General features: G+C 39.1%; 1 protein-coding gene across 2 annotated transcripts in view; it reads right to left on the bottom strand.

Annotated features, from left to right (window-relative positions):
• The window catches only part of MYO3B (myosin IIIB), a 412726-nt gene extending 404858 nt beyond the window's left edge, over positions 1 to 7868 (bottom strand). Inside the window, exon 1 of one of the 2 annotated variants that reach the window (XR_001137744.1) lies at positions 7723 to 7868. The gene's annotated coding sequence lies outside the window, so the exon portion shown is untranslated. Of the gene's footprint in view, positions 1 to 3005; positions 3031 to 7722 lie in introns of those variants that run through there. The other variant, XM_012650712.1, reaches the window with a different exon arrangement.
• Positions 7869 to 17966: the final 10098 nt, after the last annotated feature.

Here is a 17966-nt window from a genome sequence, read left to right as displayed (position 1 = left end):
TCTCTCAAACCAAAAGTCAACATCTTACTTAATGGTGGATTTCTAGAACCATCACTAACAAAGTCAGAAAAAAAGACAGGGATTTCCCACAATCACCATATTATTGAATTGTTTTTAAAGTATTAGCCACTACAATTAGGCACACACACACACAAGAAGAACAGAAATAAACACTGAGAAGATGGCCAATAAAAATAAGAATTGGAATGATCAAATCCTGGAAAATCAGTTTAACTAAAAGAAATTAAGTTAATTCATTGAGGGGCTAAGTATAAAGTTAGTATACAGAAATAAAATTTCAAAATATATTTTTCTATTTATAAAACTTAATCGGACAGAAAATATAAATACCATTATAATAAGAATAAAAAATGAATATGTTCAAAGTCAAACTAACAAGAATAGAGCAGAATGTACTCAAAGTAAAATCTTAAAAATCATTAGATTAAGTGAAAAGAGACTTAAATAAGTGAAAAAACATATACCTTATTTTTGGATAGGGAAACTTTACTGTGAGGATGTCAATTCTTTCTAAATTTATCTTGAAAGTAAATACTGTAAGTTTATTTTTTTAAGAATTTGACAAAATGGTATTAAAGTTCATCTAGAAAATTAAACAAGTAAAAACATGAAAATTCTGAAAAAGAAGAATTAGGGGACATAATCTGACCAGAAATTATACAGCTACAGTAATCAAAACATTATGCTACAGGAATAAATATAAATATATAGGTAGTTAGAACAGAATAAACCCCAAAAGTAGACTCAAATACATAAGGAAATAGAGTTTAAAATAAAGATCACATTTCAAATCAATAGGCAAAAGATGGACTACATAATACTATTCAATAAATAATGCTGGCTTAACTTGCTGGCTAACTTGTTTAGAAAAAAAGTTAAGCCAGAACCCTACCTCATTCCTTTCACCAAAATAGATTACAACAGCTCAAAAATTTTTTAAAAGTAGGTAAATATAATCTTAGCATAGGCAAGAGATCTTTCCAAGCAGAATCGAAAACTCAAAAGGTATAAGGAAAAAAAACTGATAAATATAATTACATACAAGTAAATAGCTTCTCTACAACCAAAAAAAGTTTCAAGTACTAATATTTTTCCAAAAACTAACCAGAAAAAGTATTTTCATCAGAAGCTAATTTTCTTATTTAATCAAGGGTATACACAATAAGAAAAGGAACAACCCACAGAAAAAGAAATTCAAATGTCTAACAGACATAGAAAAGATACTAAAATCTCACTCATAAATTTTAAAGTACGAATCAAAATAATGAGATACCATTTATCTCCTACCAGACTAACAAGATTTTTAAAAGCATGATAATTCTTAGTGTTCAGAAGAATCTGGAGAAATGAGCACTCTGAGACAACATGAGTGAGAGTGGTGCAATCTTTTTGAGGATTAATTAGTCAAAATCTATCAAATGCCCATACCCTTTGTCTCTGTAATCTGGTAGGCATTTACTCTATGTATATAATCAAAAAAGCACACTTAGAGTCATCGTATTGACAGATCATAAAAGAAAAGCTATTTGATCATCTCAATAGATACAGAAAAAGCATTTGAAAAAAATTCAACATCCATTTAGAATGTTTTAAAAAAAACCTCTCAACAGACTAGCAATAGAAGGAACTTCTTCAATCTGATACAGGCATCTAGGAAAAACCTAGAGCTAACATTACACTTAATGGTGAAAAACTGAATGCTGTCAGCTTAAGACCAGGAACAAGGCAAGGATGTCTGTTCTCATCACTTCTATTCAATATTGTGAAGACAGTACAATAAGGCAAGAAAAAGAATTTAAAAGCATCCAGATTACAGAGGAAGAAGTTAAATGGACTTTATTTGCAGATGACATGATGATCATTGACCTAAAAATCTGATGGAATTTACAAAAAACTACTAGAACTAATTAGTGAGTTTATCAGAATTACAGAATACAAGATCAATATTTAAAAATCAACTGTATTTCTATATACTAGAAAGGAAAACTTTTCAAGAAACAGAGCTGAGACAATTGTATAGTAATATGTGAAAAAGAAAAAAGAATCTCCATCCTTACACAACATATAAAAATTAACTTTAGATTAATCATTGAACAAATTTAAGAGTTAAAATTCTATTAAACTTCTAGTAGATAGATATACAAGGTTGTTCATTGTAACATTATTTTCAACAGAAAACCAGATATAATCTAATGGTCCATCATCATGGAGAGATTATCTAATAAGTCATAATAAGTAAAATGAAATACCATCTAGCCACATGTAACTACTAAAAAGAAACAAGGTAAATTTTGTGTCAATTAATATGGAAAGAATGCCAAATATATAATTAAGGCCTTTTTAAAAAAAAGTTGAATTGTATATAGGGATGATAACTCATTTCATGTGTATATTTATATGTGCACATCTATGTATGTGTATATCTTTATATATATATATATTTTTTTTCCAGAAGGCTACACAAGAAACAAACTTTAGGGAGAGGTATCAGGAGTCAGAGAGGTTGGAAAAAGGAGAAATTTATATATTTTTAAAAAATATTATGCCTTTCTATATTAGTCATGTTTTTTACTAGTGCGTATATTATTTTATTTTTTTAAATATACCTTTTTTAAAACAAATAAGAGAGCTCTACGGAGGAAATTATTCTGGAGTAGATGTGGCTGACATCATGGGAGAGCAGAAAGCATGTGAAGCAGTAGAAGCCCATCCTGAGAAGAAAAACAGAGAAGCAAGAAACCAAAAAAACAATGCTTGAGAGAGTGAGACAGAGAGGATTCACTATGAATTCTACATTTGAGCTTTGTTGTCTGTCCTTGGATCCATGAAATTTCCTACTGCATTCTTCTAAGAAGCCCCTCTTTTCATGAGCTGATCTGAGTTTCTCATGAGCTGGTTTTAGTTCTTTAACAACCCCAAATGAGGCTGGCCTGAACCCTTGCTGAATAACCCTGAATTAGTCCCTAATGGAGGTGCAGCCTTACCTTGTTGAAAATAAAGCAATCTGCAGCATGCGCCCTGTGAACTTGTGCAGTTAGTCAAGCCTATCAAGTATGATTTAAATAGAAACTTGCCCAGCAACATTTTATACTCATGAAAAAATTCATGATGAAAATTCATTGCTGAGTATGCTATTCAGAATACTTTTTCTAGATGTTCTAGAATGTTACATATGAATCACAAATCATAGAAGAATGATTTCAAACCTAGAGAATAGCTTTTAGAAAGAAGAAATCAAAAATCTGAACAGTGAAAAATCAGAGCAAATTTGTACAAATATTAAATATAATAAATACTCAGAGATACACAAAATGAGAAAACACATACCACACAAGCATGAACAGATTAGGAAATAATTCCAAATTAACATATAAGCAAGTGCATAATAGGATGGGTTTCTTAGTCTGTCTTCTGCTATTATAACAGAATACCACAGACTGGGTAATTTATAAACAATAGAAGTTGATGTGTCTCACAATTCTGGAGGCTGAGAAGTTCAAGAACAAGGGGCCACACCTGGTGAGGGCCTTCTTGCTGCATAACATAGTGGAAGTCATCACATTGTGAGAGAGGGCGAGAGAGGGTAAGAGAGTGCACAAGACAGAGAGAAAAAGGGGGCTGAACTTACCCTTTTACCAGAAGCCCACTCCCACAATAACAGCATTACTATCACAATGGTAATTAAATTTCAACATGAGTTTTGGAGGAGATATTGAAACGATGGCAATGGTAAAGAGGTAAGACTAAGAACTGGCTTCTTCACAACCTATCTGTACACAGTAGCTAGGGCCTGTTCAAGTACAGCTCAAATGTCATCTCTTGTAGGAGACCTTTCCTAATTTTCCCACTAGACATGACCTTTCCTTTATAGTCCCTTTATGTACTCTTTTCTAGCAGTTATCACATTGTCTGACATTTATTTGTTCACATATTGGTCCTACAAGGGAGTTCCTTAAGAACAGAGGCAATGCCTTAATAATTTTTCCTGCCCCATAGGCATATACCCATTATATAACATAAGCGCTCAATAAATGCTTAACACATGAATAAACATCAGAACTTTAAAAACCAGTGAAGATTTTCTAATTTAAAAAAACTTGGAGCTTCATAGAACACTAAGAAAATAAAGAGAAATAAAAGAAGAAAATTATTATGACATAAGCGCTCAATAAATGCTTAACACATGAATAAACATCAGAACTTTAAAAACCAGTGAAGATTTTTTAATTTAAAAAAACTTGGAGCTTCATAGAACACTAAGAAAATAAAGAGAAATAAAAGAAGAAAATTATTATGACACTTATAAAATCTCACTGTCCAAACATAATCACTCCTAACTGTAAATATCTCTGCAGAAACATATACACACATACACGTATACATGTATGGATAATGTTTGTTTGTTTCACAAGGCAGAGGATCTGGTTCCTATCCCATTCTACTAAATTGCTATTTAGGTTTCCATCAGTCATGAAAGGTTTGTATTGGTCATGAAGGTTTCCATGAAATTCAATGCATTTAATCTGTGTCCTCACTCTGCAGTATTAGCCATTGTTCAACACTTCCATCTTTCTAAAACACTCCCCTCTCTTTCTTTCCTTTGCATCTTACTTTCCTGGTTCCTCTTCTGACTCTCCACCTCCTGTGCCAGCTTCCATTCTCCTCATTAATGTGGATATTAAACCAAAGTCCTGCCTTCAGTTCTCCACTTATCTTCAAAAGACTCATCTATACCTAAGACTTCAACCATCATGTCTTGGCAGGTGGCACCCTCTCTCCAACCTTATTTCCTCTCCCAAACTCCAGCCCAGGATTACTAACTGCTTGCCACGTATCTCCACTTAGACAAACTCCCCAACCTTCAGATATGACATATATGTAATTAAACCGACCACCTTCAGCTCCTCAAAGCCACTGCTCTCCAATGTCTGTCAGGGCCCCACCATTTTCCTGGTAACCCATCTCAAAACCTCCTACTACCTCACCTCTCACATCAGTTAGTCACTAAGGGAAGGTCTAGAATTTTGTCTTCAAAAGAGGTGTGCTGAGGAAGGCAGTCAGATCCAAGGAGCCTCCTGGTGAGGGTGGAGAGAATGGCCAGGATTTGAACGACACCAGCTGTGAACAGAAGCAAGGGTTCCTAAATGTTACTTGGGCAGTGTGGTCACCCCGGTCCACAGACCTGCCAGGCCCAGCACACAGTCACTCAGTCTGGAGAATGGCTCTGGCTCTAAACCTCCTGGGCTCACAGAGCTGGTGGGGAAAGATAAATGGGTGTGGGCTGAACATTTTTTTTAAAGACTTACAGAAAAATCAGATAAAAGTCATAGTTTTCATGGGCTGGTGATAAAGTCATGTGTCACTTTGGCCTCTAACTTTTGCAAAATAGCTTCTGGAGATGAAAATCTCATTTAGCTACTTAAAAAAAAATTTTCATTTGTGGAAGTGACCAAACTTTATAAAACCAGAGTAACTGAAAAAGCATTGATAAATAGAGCACATTCTGTTAAATCCTTGCTTTTACTTAGAGAAATAATTCTATTCTTCTGTAGTGAAATCTTATGTTACAGGGTGAACAGTCACCAAGCTACATCGTAGATAAAAATAGAAAACAACATCATGATTTGATCGTGGAAGGCTCTATAATGATTGGAAGGAAATCTTTTAAATGTATAAGATTCCCTAATTCCAACAGGTTCCACATTACCTCACAAATATGAAACTATTAATAATTAACACTTCTTGTGGACAATAATTCCTGTCAGCTCTACTCTAAAAATGCATTCCTGACGTCGGCCTGGCAAGGTGCACGCTGGTGGGCAGAGCCCGGGGGGACGGCAGCCCCGCCACCGGTCACCTGTTGCAAACCACCCACGTCTCCCACCTGGATTACAGCCACGGCCTCTCCACGCAGCTGCAAGAGGGATCTTTCTGAAAGTCCTATAAAATGCCACTATATTTACAATAGGGTCCGACCTTCCCCCACCATGGCCCGCGAGGCCCTGCAGACCTGGCAGCGTCCTCCCTCTCCGGCCCCTCCTCTTTGCTCCACTTCCGGCGCCGTCTCGCCGCACACCAGGCCAACTCGGGTAGGCGGGCATTACCCCTGCTGTCCCCTCGGCCAGAACCAGTCCCCAGGCCATTCGCGCCAGAGCTTGAAACAACCTCCTCGGCGTCCAGGTCTCTGCGCGCGAACCTCGTCCTCTGAGGAGACTTCTGCGACCGTCTTGTTTATCGCGGACAAGGAATGGGGTGAGAGTGAGTGTGCGGGACGCGTGGGGTCCGGTCAGGGTTCCCCATCAGAAGTACCAGGTGCCAGGAGGTCAGAACAGGCGTGAGGAGGACACTGCCGCCTGAGGACCGAGTCAGGCTTCCAGCGGCGCCCGAGCAGAGCGGCGGGACTGCCTGCGGCGCCCGGCAGCAGAGAACAAAGTGAGCCATGGGGTTGTTGCTGCTTTTCAGTAGTTGAGTCCTACCCTAGACCTGCTGGGCGGAAAGTCACCCCGTTGGGGCAAGGGGACAGGAAGTGGCACTTCAAGGTCCCCTCAGACAAGGGAGGCAATGAAGCCAGGAGGAGGCCACAGTCCTAACGTGAAGGTCTCCCTCTTCGCGTCTGAGGAAGGCCAGGAAAGGACCAGGTCTCAGCTGCTGCCGACGCGACTGGTGACCAAGCGGCGCCAGACTCCTTCTAGCCGGAAAACCGGAAAACCGGAAAACCGAGGTTCAGCTCTTGGGGCAGAGCGGTGGGAAATGCCCTGAACTGCAAGCCGGAGACCTGGGCTTCAGGGGCAGGCCTGCGTTTCTGAGATGCTGACAAATCACTAAGTCTCTCTGTGCTTCAGTTTCCTCATCTGAAAGTGAGGTGGTTTATCCAGTTACTGTTTCTCAAAGTTTGCGCCAGGAACCCCTCACTGTGCTTGTTCGAACCTGACCCTGAAACTCCAGGGATTCAGGGGACAGACGCAGGAATTGCTGTCTGACGGAGCTTCGTACATGAGTCCAATGCTCTCTAGGTTGATCTCTAAGTTCCTTTTTCTGACGTTCTATGAGTTTTAAACATTAAACATAAAAATATTGAGAGAGAAATGGCATAATGGAATTTATCTAATATTGTTCAAATTGTCACGTTAGCAAATTCACAAATCTGTCATGATGTGGCAGTCACTAAGGAACACCACATGCTCATAGCTCTTACAAATTATTCACTAAATGATCAGATTTTTCATTTCCTCACCAAAGCATGGGGAAATTAATCTTAGCTTTAGCTGCCTTAAACCTGAGTGAAAAACATTAAAAACAACTGCAAATTACTGATGACTAATGCCCTTCAATTTGGCCTCAAGCTGAGAAATTCTGTGCAGAAATAAAGTGGTTTATAATCCCACAGGTTCGTTCTATTATAAACTGCAGGTGGCAAATCAAGTGACTATGAACTGTGCTCTGTGCGTGTGTGTAAAAATCAATACTCAAGGAGGGCATTTCTCTTGCTCCTTCAATGGGAATTGAACAGCCCAGACAAAAGGCAGATGCTAGCTGCAGGGACCCAGGTATCTGGGTGATGTCTGACAGGGACCCAAGGCCAGAGTGGCTGTTACCCCCCCTCAACTGCCCACTTGCCAGGGCAGCTGCGTCTACCCTTTGCAGAAAAGCAATCTAAAGCAAGCACAGAAGAAAGCTGGAAGGAAAATAACTGCAACTCACATTGATGACCTATTTTCTGATTCCGGCTTATGTGAGATTGGATTCTCATTCCTCCAAAAAACAGCAGAACGCTTCAGGCCCAGAAAATGATGTCTTTGAGGAGTGTATGGACTAGAATGTATGACAAATTGTTACCAAAGGACTTTCTTTCCACCCAGATTCCAAGAGGTGTTAGCCTCAGAGGACTATTGTGGGAGGAGCTGATAAATCCACCAAATCCTTAGTGACTGTGCTTCACTATTAGCCAAGATTAACATGATGTTAATTGGTAGTGAACCTGATCTATTTAGTGTCTCCTACCAGCACACAGAGCTGAATCAAAACTATTCTCCTTGGTCCCACGTGCATGTCATTTAACGGTTCTGATTTTGTATTCCTCCAACTTAAGGTTGCGATGCCCTTTCATTCCAGATGCTGCACAGTCAAAACCAATCATCTTTTTGTGAGCAAAGGGCTTTGTCAAGGCATGGAGTCAGGTTCACTTTTCTGAACTGCAGACGCACCCAGGGGAAATGCCATGAGTTTCTGAATCTGAATTCCTGAGAAAGGAAAAATGACTGTGCAACAGCATTCAGCAGCATGCCATGGGCTGTGTGCTGAGCACTAGGTTAAGAGGAGAGGGGGGAAGCAAGGGACAGGAAGGTAGGGCCTTATTGTCTGCAGGACACTTCTTTTCTGGCCAGCGGACATGACCACAGGCCCATGTGAAATAGGTGAAGACTGTGCAAAGCAGCAGGCAGCGGGCACCAAATAATGCTGGATTTGCTGTATCCATAAATTCTGAGGAAGAGTCAAATCAACCTAGGACCAAGACTCAGGTAGGAATGCCTCCTGGAGCAGGTAAATCTAGGCACAGTTTTGAAGGGAGAAGTGAAAAGGATTAGTGTAGATGAGGCAGGAGAGAAATCCAGAGCCAGGAAACAGCATGCAGAGAACACAGATAATAAGAATGTGGTTTAGAGAACGAAGATCTTACTGCCACTGGTCAATAATGGCCTTTTGTGTTTCCATTTACTGTCATAAGAATCTAAGAATGGTGACAATGTGTTCTATATCCCTGTATTCCCTACATTATTTGCAAATAATAGATGCTAACATTATACCTCATAGAATTACAGAATCTTATTGCTGAACTGAACTTACTGGACATTCCATCTATTTGCTGAATGAATAAATTAATGAATAAATGAACAGGTTATTAAAAAGACAAGCCTGGTTCTAGTAGAAGGATCATAGAAATAATTAAGAGATGAAGTTCGATCTGTGTACAGGGGTCAGTTGATGACAGAGTTTTCAGGAAGCCGAGAGGGTTGAAATTTTATCTCAGAGGTGACAGAGAGCCATACCAGACTATTAAGCAGGGGAGTGACATTGGAAAGTTTCTTTGAGAAAAACTGTCCTGGCAGATTTTTGCATGAAAGGGCAGAACAGGAAGTCCAGCAGGATCCCACTGCAACAGGGAGTTAAGTGCTATACAGTCTAGATAGTCATTGACAGCCTGCTCAGGGCCACAGGGAAAATACAGATGCCTCAGCGAAGGAGGACTGGCTAACCTGTCTTCACCAGAGTTTTGCCCCGGGCCCTTCTAGGCTATAAGGCCCCAGTAATTTATCCTACTTACCTTACCCACAGCCCCACTCCCCATCTCAACCCTGACTATATTTATTAGCTCAAAATGGACCCTCTGAAGGAAGGGACACGCTCCTGAAAACTCCTGAGAGCTCGATCTGCTCCCAATAAGCGTTTCCATCCAAGAACGGAGTTATTTAATATAATGCATTCCCAGTGTGAGTGCAGCAGCGAGAGCCTGACAGCCATTTGCATAATTTCTGTTCTGTAACAAATTCAAAAATAACAATAGGCAAACTAGGTTGAATCTATTAGTTTTAAATTTGCTTGAGCTTCTGTCTTTAATGAAGCTAACTACTAAAACACCATAAAGCTTTTATTAATTTTTTTAATTTTATTTTTTACATTTTATTTTTTATTTTTAATTATTATAGGGACATAATAGTTGTATATCTTTATAGGGTACATGTGATGCTTTGATAAAGGCATACAATGTGAATTAACCAAAACAGAGTAATTGAGGTATCCATCATCTCAGGCATTTATCATTTCTTTGTGTCAGGAACATTCCAATTTCACTCTTTTAAATATTTTAAAGTATACTCTAACTTACTGTTGATTATAGTCACTTCGTTGTTCTATCAAATATTGTTCATTCTATCTAACTATCTAACTATATTTTTGTACCAGTTAACTGTCCCCACTTTATTTCTCCCTCCCCAGTACCCTCCCCAGTCTCTGGTAAACATCATTCTACTCTCTGTCTCCATAATATAAATTGTTTTTAATATTTAGCTCCCACATATGAGTGAGAACATGCAAGATTTTAAATTGAGGAATTATGTAGTATATCATTCATTATCTCCAGTGAGACATTTTGGGGAATGGACACTTAATTTGTGTTACTATAGAATCACCAACTTATACTGAGATGTCCACTTGTTTTTAGATATACTGATAAGGTTGGAAGGTAGCTTCTTTAGCAAGTTCATGTGAGAGTGGCAGAAAAATACAGTAACTGGTATCAAGGATACAATACACACACACATACATAACATACATATACATATCAAGTAAGGAATGACACAAGAACCCAGAAGCAAAATAATCTCACAGTTAACTTTTGCAAATGCCGAAACCGCTACACAGCCAGCAACAGGAGGACAGGGACTATGCCTATCAGGTCTATTGTTATATATCCCACGCCTAACATAGGGCCTGGTACGTGGCTATAGGCTGTTGAAAGAAATGACCGACTAGATGAATGAGTAAATGTGATTTCTTTGCATAAGAAAGGAAATTAATATACCTAAGAAATATATGCATAATATTTATTTTCCCAAAGAGCTAGAAAGAGCAAGAATTTCATGATTATGTTCACTCATAAGCATATATACCCACATTAATGCACAGACATACAAGCACCCTCCTCAAGTAAAAACACCTCCAGAAGGAACTACATCAAAAAGAAATGACTTTAAGTCTTAAATTCTTTATTATAGTGGAAACATTTCAAAAATAGCAAAGCATTTAATAACATTTTTTAATGAATTACTGCAGGTTGACCTTTTAGTCTTCTCCATTCATTTATGGAGTGCCAGGCACTACACTTGGTGGCTAAAGCACTGCAAAAAAGGGAAAAAAGAGCTAACACTTGGGTTTCTTCCCCTGGATCATTTTCCCAAAGAACATCCTATTAAGTTTTACTCTAAAGAGATGCATTTTTGGCAGGATCAAATAATCCATTTTCTGCTCTATTTTAATATTCACATTTTCATTTCATGGGTTTTATCCCTCAATTCCAAATGACATTCTAAGTCAAATGAAAACTTAACCAAAGTCATCAGCTGGTACTTTAAAAAAAATAAATAAATCTTAATGGTAAAAAGAGAATCTCTGGGACTTAAGTCTGCCCTGAATGGAGTAGCCACTGAAAAACAGGGCAAACGATGGGTCCAATTTCATATTTTAAAAATGTGTTGAGGATTTTAAAATGTGAGTCTGGAGTTCACCTGCTTTATGACATACAAACACACATGTGCCACTAGGCACACACAGAGCTCACCAGTGTCTGAAAAGACACAAAAGAAAGAATGGGTGAAGAGTGAGGGGCAAAGACTGAGGACTGTGGTTTTGATGTGGGCCATGTTCCCTGGAAGTTTTTTGTCTCACAAAGATCCAATTACTGAGACAACGAGGATTGCCAAGGAAGACAGGAATTTTTTAATACAACAGACATCTTGTTGGGACAATGGGAGAAGCTGCCTCAAATTCATCTCCCTGACCAACAGAGATCATGGGCTTTTAAAGGAGAGGCCACATGCCTTGGGACAAGACATAGTGTACACTTTCATACTTCTCTCTACGTAAAGGACCATCCTTCTTCATCCTGAATACTGTGAAACTACTATGATCTTGCCATAATACTTCCCCAATCTTATTCTGGATAATGCCATCTTGAAATCTTTTTGGTATTAGCATTTTTAAGTTAATCCTTCTAACATATCCTCTAATCAAAGCATAGTGTGATTCATTCTGTCAACATTCAGTGGTGCCTATGGTGTGGCAGGTCCTGGTGACAAAGCAAATTCCTTGTCCCATTTGGGCTTATAGCATGAGTGTTACAGAAGAGAAGTATAAGATGCTCTGGGAGCCCATGAGAACAGGAATCCAGTCTCCAGGGTGGTTCTCCAACTTAGTTGCACACTGGAATCACCTGGGGAGATTTAAAAATACAGATTCCTGGGTCCCACCCACCCCTGGAGATTCTGATTTTATTGGTCTGGAGTACGGCTCTGAGCATCAGCAGTTTTTAAAGCTTCCCAGATGAAGCAGCAAAGTGTGTAAATCATTGCTATAGGGCAGTGGTTCCCAAACTTTAGTATTATTGGAATCCACTAGTGGGCTTGTAACAACAGATTGCCGGGCCCCACACCCAGAGTTTCTGACCTTAGTTGTGGGAAAGGGCCCCAGAATGTGCATTTCTAACAAGTTCCCAGGTGATGTGGGACCACACTTGGAGAAGCACTGCCCCAGGGGGTCAGGTGAGGAAGTGAGCTGAAGGGATAGAGCACAGAGGGAGTGTCCCCAACAGAGAGAAGCATGTGTGAAGGTCCAGAGCAGAGACAGTACCAGGACAAGCAGGCATTCCTGGAACTGAAAGATCTGTGGTATGGCCAGAATTTAGGGAGTAGAGAGAGAGTCATGCAAGTCAAAGCCAAATGATAGGTGCACACAAAACTTGGTCCTGCCATCTGTGGTTTTGACTAAGGAGAAAATGACTCTGAGAAGCAAAAGAGGCTCCTGCTCTTCGCAAGGATTTGCCACAGCAGTACTGTCCAATCAATAGGCCCCTTAAGTCTCATTTTATTAAAAATCCAGGCTGGCTTATCATTAAAAAGTAATAACACTCTATGCAGATGTAACATTTTATAGCTTTCATGACACTTTTGCAAACCTTATCTCATCCAATTCTTAAAGAAATCCAGGAACACAAAAAGGGCTGGCACTGCTATCTTCATTCTGCCAGCTCTGCACCCCCAGCATCAGCCTTCTGGTGTAACTGGCTCTATGAACAAATTTCAGTGAGCCCTATATGTTTTTTATAATCCTCTCCCTTAACTAACCATTTGACATTTTGAGTTGTTTTCCAGAAATGGTGGATTTTCTGTGAGACAGAAGAGTTGAGATTCTGAAGGCCCCTGGGCAGACTTCTTAATGCCAAGACTCACCATCCCCCACAACCTGTCCCCAACGTGTGTAGCCCCTTGTTAGGTACACCATGACCTGTCCCAAGGCATAGGGCCCCTCCTTTAAAAGCCCATGATCTCTGTTAGTCAGGGAGATGGATTTGAGGCAGCTTTTCCCATTCTTCCAACAAGACGTCTGTTGTATTTAAAAATTCCTTTCTTCCTTGGCAATCCTCATTGTCTCAATAATTGGATCTTTGTGAAACAAGCAACTGGACCCAGGCCAAAACACCCTTACAGTTTTTTTGTTTTTTTTTTTTGAGACAGAGTCTTGCTCTGTTGCCCGGGCTAGAGTGCCATCGTGTCAGGCTAGCTCACAGCAACCTCAAACTCCTGAGCTCAATCAATCCTCCTCCCGAGTAGCTGGAACTACAGGCATGCGCCACCATGCCAGGCTAATTTTTTCTATATATTTCTAGTTATCCAGCTAATTTCTTTCTATTTTTAGTAGAGACAGGGTCTCACTCTTGCTCAGGCTGGTCTTGAACTCCTGACCTTGAGTGATCCACCCGCCTTGGCTGGTCTTGAACTCCTGACCTTGAGTGATCCTCCTGCCTTGGCCTCCCAGAGTGCTAGGATTACAGGCGTGAGCCACCACGCCCGGCCTTGCAGTTTTATTAACACTGGTCCCGTCATCTTCTACTACAACTCATTACCCGCCAACTTTTACTCCTACACCAAAATGGAAAAAGTGTAATCCCCTAGAAAATTGTCTTCAAAATGCTGAGAGAAAAACAAAGAAAGAAAGGGGAAACCAGCTCTCCACATAGAATGGTAACATATACACTTGCCTGTAGCATTTGTGCATGTGTCACCAGAGAATGTTCCAGGAGGCTCTGGCTATGTTTGGATAACTATTTGACTCTCCAGGAATTCAGTCAGAGTGTAAAGTTGATTTGGAAAAGAATTCAGGTGTTTGTTACTACATTCTAGATGACTTTCTTAGGCCCTAGTCCTGAAATTTGGGTAGCTGCGGTGAGGAGGCTGTAATGTTTGGGTTTGGTTCTACCATAAGCCAAGAGGCTGGGCCAACTCTTGATAACAGAGACAGCATGAGTATAATAAGCAATTCAAGAATTTATTTTTTTTCTGTCAAAATTAACACTATTCAGAAAGGACCGACTACTATTTTAACTTTTGCATTCTTTTAAATTCAAGAATATATTGGTTTCTTTTCTCTGATTATAAAGTAGTACATGTTTGTAGACAAGATGTTGAAAAATACAGACAGGCTACAAATCAAATAAAATCACCTATAATCCTGCTTCCAAAACTAATCGCTCTCAATATTTTGGTATCCTTCCTTCAGACTTTTTTTTAAATGTGTGTGGGTAGATGTGGGGGTATGTATGGATGGGTGTGTATTTTTTACCATGTTGACTACCTACTGTTGAATAGTTGATTTTGAAAAAATATTACATTAATAGGTTTCTACATCATTTAACTACAATCACGATTCTTAAAAGGGAGTATGCCCACTCTCAGAGTATCAGAATCACCTAGAAGCATTTTAAAATTACACCTTCCTCCCCAAGCTACATCCCTCCTTCACCCACCCTCAAATTAAGACTTCTTGGTGGGTTGGGGCTGTACAGATGGGGAAGACACCATGTGCCTCTCATATGAGAACGGCTAGTCTACATGTGATTGTGACTGACCATTTCTCTTTCACTTACGTGGGTACATGGAAACTTAGGTAACTGATCCCCCATGAACATTTTACTGTTTCCAATTTTTCTATATTTAAGAATTACTATAATCAACATCTTAACATTCATGTGTACATATCTAATGGTTTTAGGTTAAAGTCCTGGATGTAGAATTGCTGGGCAAAAGGATTTGAATATTTTCAAGGCTTATGAATAACTCTTTGGGAAAAGATACGGCATAGATTAGAGAATGATCAAAATAAATAAAAACCCTTGAATATATTAAGAATATTTTTCACGCTGAATGAGCTGTTTTCAGTCACTGGTTCTTCTAGGTAGAAGACAACCACAGCCTTTCTTTTCCTTACTTTGATGTCAGACACTCCAGGTTCCTTATACACACCGCTCCCAGGGCAGTGCTAGCATCAACCTCTGCTGCAGCTTCAGAGATGCTATGCCGGTTCAGGAAGACCAATTAATTAGGCTTCTTAATTCTCGTAAGTACCTCTGGCACTTTCTAACTGCCTATCCAGTCTCTTCAAGGCAAAGTCTCAGTTTCCTTTTCTTTCCAAGTCAGGGTAGAAAAGCTAAGCTTGAGGATATGCACGTCTGCACACCCAGGCCCACATCCATTATTTTCCAACCGGGAAAGGTTTCCTTGGCAACCATCTGCTTCACTGCCCCAACTCCACCTGCTCAGTAAGCCCTGATATTAGCAAAGAACATGACTTTTTTATCAGGATCCAGAGTGTCCCTATTTTACTATTTCCTCCCCCAAACATTTCTCCAGGCAGACAGGGATGGTGGCTATCTGTTTACCATCAACTCCTGATCTCCCAGTGCCTGGCAATAGTTCTCAAAACATGTTCCCTAGATGAACAGACAAAATTTACTACCCTTGCACATTACGTGTGCAAGACTTGTGATATTCATAGGCACGTTCAATATTTAAAAACAAACTTGACAAAACAAAACAGTTTGCAAACAGCCATATAGTGGTTTCCTCAAAACAGTTAAGAATGAAAATATCCTAGTTCCTCTGATTTTATTAGAGGAATCAACAATGCACCATTTGAAGTAACTTGCAAGAACTTAAAATGGAGTAGATGTGTTATTTCTCCAAGTAGATTACAAAGTGGGGACTGGGTTGCTGAGATCAGTTGGAGAGGTTGTACACTGCCCAGAGTCACCCAGCCAAGGACAGGAGCAGAAGCTGCAATCTAGCCCATGCTCTGTTCACCAACATGTGTGTCCCAGTGTGGGGCTTCATCTGCACAGAGGAAAGGACAACTTTTTTTAATGATAACAAAGGCACAATTGTTCACCAAGTTGTACAGCTTTTCATAATTCACACACAAGCACTGGACAAGTCCTATGTGTTTTATGTTTATTCATATTCCTTTGATACAAGCAAATGTATCAAAGTCCTTAAATATGGAAAGTGCTCCATCAACACACATTAACTAGATTGAGTGAGTACATTGTTAATTGATAATTATATTAAGACTACTATGGGGAAGGGGATAGTCCCAGCAGAACTATGATTCACTCATTTGGGAACAAATAACATCTTAGCAATTGAAGAGAATTCAGAGAACATGTCCTCATTTAATCGGAGAAAAGAGGCTCAGAAAGGTCATCTAGATTACCAGAGTCTTAGAATAGCACTCTTAGGCCAAGTCAGATATAAATTTAGTTTTAAATTTAATCTAGGCCTTAAATAGCCCCTCACACACCCTACAAGAGCAACCCTTAGGTTCCTAGCTAAGCAAGTCTAATGGTAAGATGAAGAAGGGGCCCTCTTTGTAATTTGAGAATGAATTCTGACTGGGTCATTATATTGCACCAAATGATTTTCCATATCTTTTAGCATCAAGATTTTTTTCCTAACTTTCAAAATTAACTCTGATAGAAAAGAAATAAATCAAACTTTTATAAGATCTAGTAGATGTCAGAGTGTTCTTTCTCTGGCAGGAATTCTAATTCTTTTTTTCAAAAACGATTAATCACCAAAGCAACTTAGTATAAGATTGAAAGTTCTCATTTATATTATATTAAATTTATATTACTTGCCACTTCTATCACCTCTAAAGGGGTAATTTTCTGTATTGAATTATTTATATTCTCTTGTAATCAGATACCTGATAAACTTTTAAACATTTATACGTCTACGTAATTCAGAGATGGTAAGTGAACTAATACTGAAAATGAAAATCTGTCTGTCAAAAATTAAGGCACTACAGAATTTATGATGTGTCTGTTTATCTATCAGCTTATGTACATCCCTGCACATATACCCATATGATAACTGCTGCACCTGATGACTGTTAAATGAATGATGAATAAATATAATAAATATTATGAATTAAGATGGCAACTCAGATAATGTCCACAGTACTAGGGAAAGTAACAAATTACCAAATTATTTGGGTACTCTTTGAATTTTAATGCTACCTTGTTGTTTCCATTTCTATAGAAAAGCCTTGAAAAGGTGGGATTTCTCCTATAACACTGAGACTCTTATAATATAAGCATATTTTAATTTAGTATTTGCTGCTATTAAAAGAGAATAATTTGCTTCTTTAAAATGCCAAAAAGAAGACAACTTATATATTAGTTAACTGTTATCCCTCCTGTATTAGTTTCCTATTGCTGCTGTAAATTAACACAAAATTCATAGCTTAAAACAACACAAACGTGCCTTATAGTTCTGAAGTTCAGATATCTGAAATGGGTCTTACTGGACTAAATTCAAGGTGTTGGCAAGGCTGTATTCCTTCTGGAGACTCTAGTGGAGAATGTTTCCTTGCCTTTTCCAGCATCTAGAGGCTACTAACATGCCTTGGTTTGTGGCTCCTTCTCCAAATTCAAAGTCATCAGCAGAGCATCTTTAAATCTTTCTCTGACTCTGACCCGTGACTCTCCTGCCTCAATCAGGGTGCTCTTCCTGCCTCAAGATCCTTAATTTAATCAAAGACTCTTTTACCATGTAAGGTAACATACAGATTCCAGGGATTAGGACATGGATACCTTTGGGGGCCATTATTCTGCCTACCACACCTTCTAAAACTGTGGTTGGCATTTAGCAGTGTGTAGTATCCCAAAGAGGCAGCACAGAAGGGGTAGGTAGAACACATTTGGGCAGTGAGGGAGACCAGTATTTGAATCCTGGTTTTGGCCACTTACTAGCTATGTGACCTTAGCCAATATACTCAAACTTTTTAAGTCTCAGTTTTTTTTTTTTTTTCACCTGTAAAATGAGGCCACAGTGCCTACT

Source organism: Propithecus coquereli, unplaced genomic scaffold (assembly GCF_000956105.1).
Source record: "Propithecus coquereli isolate 6110/MARCELLA unplaced genomic scaffold, Pcoq_1.0 Scaffold34, whole genome shotgun sequence".
Classification (NCBI taxonomy): Eukaryota; Metazoa; Chordata; class Mammalia; order Primates; family Indriidae; genus Propithecus; species Propithecus coquereli.
Note: the sequence above shows the minus strand (reverse complement) of the source record. Positions and strands in the feature narration are given on the sequence as shown.